The sequence below is a fragment of the Micromys minutus genome (genome assembly GCF_963924665.1).
Source record: "Micromys minutus genome assembly, chromosome: 7".
Taxonomy (NCBI): Eukaryota; Metazoa; Chordata; class Mammalia; order Rodentia; family Muridae; genus Micromys; species Micromys minutus.
In genome coordinates, this window is record NC_137976.1 from 69,184,560 (window position 1) to 69,189,815 (window position 5,256).

Below are 5,256 nucleotides of genomic sequence, written 5' to 3' on the forward strand. Positions count from 1 at the left end.
GTTCTTATACTTTTAATGGGCACAGGTTACATCAACAAGGTTACAGTTTAATCTGATTGGCTAAGCATATTGACCTTTAAATCTATTGGCTAGGAAGCATCAGTCAGTACATTCTGAGGATTTTCTCCTCAAGAATGAATGTTCTTGCAGGTGGGGAATGGAACTTGGGCTAGCTTTACCTGAGGTTGGAAGCTTGAACCTGGCCTAACCTTGACTTAAGGCTGGTGGGTGTAAGGCTGGTGAAAGCCCCTTAGGGTCCATCAATATCCTCTCCTTGCCACTATGAGCTCTGAACATATGCACTGCACTTAAATCCATGCAGGTAAAGTACTAATATTCACAAAATAAATAAAACCTGTTTTAGCTGGGATATAGCAGCACATGCCTCTGTGCCTAGTACTGGAAAGACAGAGGCAGACAGATCTCTGTGAGACCAAGAGCAGCCTTGTCTATAGAGTGAGCTCCAGGACAGCCAGGCCGGAGAAAGAGGAAGAAGAGGAGGAGGAAGGTGAGGAGGATATGTTTGTGTGTGTGTGAGAGAGGGTAAATGCATATATATGTGCAGAGTATGTGATTGTATGCTTCAACTCACTTATGGAGTTCCAAGGACAATTTATGCCAGTCAATTCTCTGCTTCCACAATGAGGGTCCTCAGGATTGAACTCAGGTTATCAGGTTTGGCAGCAGGAACCTTTTGGCCTGAACTGTCTCACGACCTTTTCCTGAATTTTACTGTTGTGCACACACACACACACACACACACACACACACACACACACACAGAGAGAGAGAGAGAGAGAGAGAGAGAGAGAGAGAGTTTATTCCTAACTCACGTATACCCACCTGTCTCTGCCTCCCAATGACTGGGATTAAAGGTATGTACCACCGCTGGCCAGCATATGTATATATTCTTAATAACTACCTTAAATTAGAGGTGGTTTAGAGGACATGCCAGACATGGGGATGTGGCTCTTTTGTGGAGTGCTTGAACCCAGCATGAACCTAACCATGTGTCTGGTCCCTGGCATGTGCATGCCCTAACAGCCTACACCTGTGCCCCCATCACTGGATCAGAACGTAAAAGGCATCCCTGGCTACTCAGCCAGTTCAGAGGCAGCTGTGCTACATGAGACCCTGTCTCAAAATCCAAAAACAAACAACAATAACGAAAAGGACACATTTCAGGACCGGATATTAGAAAGCATCCAAACGGAACAATTAATGACTGTACAGACATGTTTAACATTACTTCCTGGCTGCCTCCAGCACCCACACCTTTCTCCTTTTCCTGTCAACTGTGAGGCGGGTCAAGCAACTCAGAATCTGGATTGCCTCATATTAGACTTGGGAGAGTGACAGGACACCCCTCCTTCCAGTCCTTACAAGTCCCGCCTCCAGTGGGAGGGGGCTAAAATGCTTTCCCAATTGGTGTCTTCACAAGGTTCTGAGCAGCAGCCAAGCACACTCTTTGCTTAGGCTGTTGTGCTGGTTTCGGTTTTCATTTGGTTTGGTTTGGTTTTTCAACACAAAGTTTCTTTGTGCAGCCGGGCCTGCCCTGGTCCTAGCTTCAGTTCACAGAAATCTGCCTGCCCCTGCCCCTGCCCCTGCCCCTGCCCCTGCCCCTACCCCTGCCCCTGCCCCTGCCCCTGCCTCTGCCAGCGGTGCCAGGAATTTTTCTTGTTTGTGTTTTTCAATTCCAATCAAGTTGGAGCACTTAGGAAGAGGGAACCTTGAGAAAATCTTCCGTTACACTTGCCTGTAGGCAAATCTGTGGGAGCACTTTCTTGATTAATGATTGGTGTGGGAGGACCTGGTGTGAAATCCCGGGCAGGTAGTCCTAGGTTGTATGAGAAACCAGACTGAGCAAACCATGAGAAGCAAGCTAGTTTAGCAGCATCCCTCTGTGGCCTCTGCTTCAATTCCGGACTCCTGGTTCCTGTCTTGAGTTCCTGTCCTGACTTCCCTCAATGATGACCTAAGGGTTTTAAGCTGAAACAAACTCTTTTTTCCCTAAGTTGCTTTCCGTCCATGTTTTATCTAAGCCAGTGGTTCTTACCCTTCCAAATGCTGCAGCCCTTTGATACAGTTTCTTATGTTATACTGACCCCCCCATAACCATAACACTATTGTTGTTCATTCATAATTGAATTTTTGCTACTCTTATGAATCTTAATGTAAATATCTGTGTTTTCATATGCTCGTAGGTAACCCTTGTGAAAGTTCATTTGATCCCCCTCCCAAAGGTGTGGCATCCCACACACAGTAGAGAACAACAGAAAGCAAACCAAGGTGGCCATGTAGCCTGCCATGTGACAGCTTTGAGCATTCGCTCTGTTCTGAGATGTACAGGTTCCAGCTTGCGTCTCATATCAATGGCTCTGTTTAAATGAGTTTCTTCTTCATTGCAGCTAAACAGCGTAAACATGCCTCTGTCCTGCAGTTGTTTCCTATGAATAGCAAGAGTTTTGGGGAACAAGCAAAAGAAACTTACTCTAAGCACTACCATTTGTTTTCAGACTCCATTTAATCTTAGTGGAAACTAAACTCAAGGTCCAAGGCACTAGAAGAGCTGGAGAGTTCCCAATAGCTGACCAGCTTCTATAATAAGGAGTCAGTTGTCTGAGTCTGAACATCTCAAGGACAGCTTGTAAGGAGACAGCTCTCTGAGTCCAGACATCTCAAGGACAATTTCTCCATCTTGCTGGCAGGGTCAAACTAAGTTCATATTCCCAGGACCAGGAACCTACTTCTAACCTGTTTGGTGGAAACTCACTCATGCAACTCCATGTGTAAATATATGATTGGACAATGTTACAGCCCACCCTGCACTCCTTTGTTTTGTGGTCTCATCCTTTAAAGAGGCTGGACAATGTCCCTTCAAGGTTGCAGTTCAGCTGATATTCTATAATAGTCTGGCTCATGGTTAACGTTCAGCCCCTGAGTCTGTTATGTGGCCCTGATGGAACAGTAGCTGTTTGATTATAATACATTTTTGTTGTTCCCATTGACGTGATGTTTGAGTCATGTTGGATTTAAGCAGACTTCACAACAGAGCCTGTCCCTACTCTCAGGAAAGAAAGAAAAAAATAAGAGAAGGGCTGGGGAGAAAATGTATGCTTGCTGGGTGGTAGCAAGCATATTTATGTTATCTAACAAAGGCCCACATGGAAATCCAAGACTTTCTGTTGGTGAATGCAGTGAGAGCCTGTGTCAGCCCTGAGGGGTTGTCCTCAGGGAATAGTGCCTGCCTCCAGGCTCTCATGCCTCCCCAAACCTTTTATAGCCTACTAATTACTTGAGCATGTCGAGAGCTGTACCAGGGACTCCAAGGCTTACTTACTCCAACTCCCAACCTGGCTTCGTCCCACCTTCCACACTGGTTTCTCTGCCTCTTCAGCATCCTCCAATTTGATTGGTCGGTTTGGTCATAGATCTGCCAGTGACCATGGTTTAAGTCTCTGTTACATATGCTTTGAAACAAATTCCTTTTAGATTTATTTGTTTGTTTTGTGTAGCTGTGTGTTCACCAGAATTCACGTGCAGAGGTCATGGAACAACATGTAGGAGTGTGGAGATAGGACAGCTCTATCCTCCATGAAGTTTCTAGGGCTTGAGCTCAGATGTTTGGCACAGGAGCCTTTGTATAGAGAGCTGGCTAGCTAGCCACCCACAGGCTTTGGTCTTGACTTTTTAGTGATATTGTAATTCCTTTATATCTTCTAAAGCCTTATTTCTCTTTCTCCTCTTCCCCTCCCCCTCCTCTTCCTCCTCCTCCTCTTCTCCTTTTGTCTTTTTAAAGACAGGGTTTCTCTGTGTAGTAATGGCTGGCCTGGAACTCACTCTGTAGACCAGGCTGGCCTCAAACCCAAAGATCTGCCTGCCTCTGCCTCCCTAGTGCTGGGCTCCCAGGTAAGCTTTATATCTTCTCGAATTCATGTTCAGGACCTGCTGTACTCAAGTAGGCTTTGTCTTTAGTACTGAGAATAAAGTCAGCCATAGTATTTTAACAGTTTTTGGTTGAAATTGTGATCATGGTGGTGGTGGGGGTGCCTCAAATCCCTTCACTCAGAAGATATATGTAAGTTTAAAACAAAAACAAAAAAAAATGTTTATGACTTGTCTTAGTCAGGGTTTCTATTCCTGCACAAGACATTATGACCATGAAGCAAGTTGGGGAGGGAAGGGTTTATTCAGATTACACCAAAGGAAGTCAAGACTGGAACTCAAGCAGGTCAGGAAGCAGGAGCTGGTGCAGAGGCCATGGAGGGATGTTACTTACTAGCTTGCTCCCCCTGGCTTGCTCAGCCTGCTTTCTTATAACCCAGGTCTACCAGCCCAGGGATGGCACCACCCACAATGGGCTGAACCCTCCCCCCTTAATCACCAGTTGAGAAAATGCCTAACAGCTGGACCTCATGGAGGCATTTCCTCAACTAAGGCTCCTTTCTCTGTGATAACTCCAGCTTGTGTCAAGTTGACATTAAACCAGCCAGGACATGACCTTTTTGTTTAAATAATTTTTTGAAAGTGCATAGGTGTTTGGCTTACATGTGTGTCTGTGTTAAATTGTATTCTCGGGGAACTGAGTTAGAGACAGTTGTGAGCTTCCGTGTGGGTGCTAGGAACTGAATTCTTCTCTTTTGGAAAAGCAGCCAATGACTTAACCTCAGAGACATTTCTCCAGCCTGGTTTTTTAACTCTTTAAGATGCCAGGAAAATATAGTATGAAAGCTCCCTTCTTTGGAGCCCAGGCCAATCCTGAGAATTCTTTCTCACCTATCCTTAATAAATCTACATGTGGTCTACTCTAACAAAAAAAGAAAGAAGAAGGAAGACAAAGTAAAAGCAGAAAGAAAGAAAAATATAATACCGAGATAATCTGTATTTATATATTTGCTTAAATGCTTACTACTGTTTTTCTGATTCCTAATATGGGTATTTTGTTTTATTTACTATTTCATAGATCCTATGTTAATGTGTAATGTGCAAAAGGCAGAAAAAATGGGGGGAAAAGGAAATGGAAGAGCATGCCTGTAATTCCAGGATGTGGGAGGCAGAGGCAGGAAGTTTAAAGTTCAAGACCAGCCTGGGCTATGTAGAAAGACCCTGTCTTTAAAAGAAAGCAGGGGGGGGGGGCAGAGTGTAGTTCTATCTTAATCCTAATTAGAAACCGAGCAAATGACTAGATATCTTGGTGATAGTATTTAAATTATTTTTAATATTTATTTGTTTATTCAAAAGGATTTCTCTGTGTAG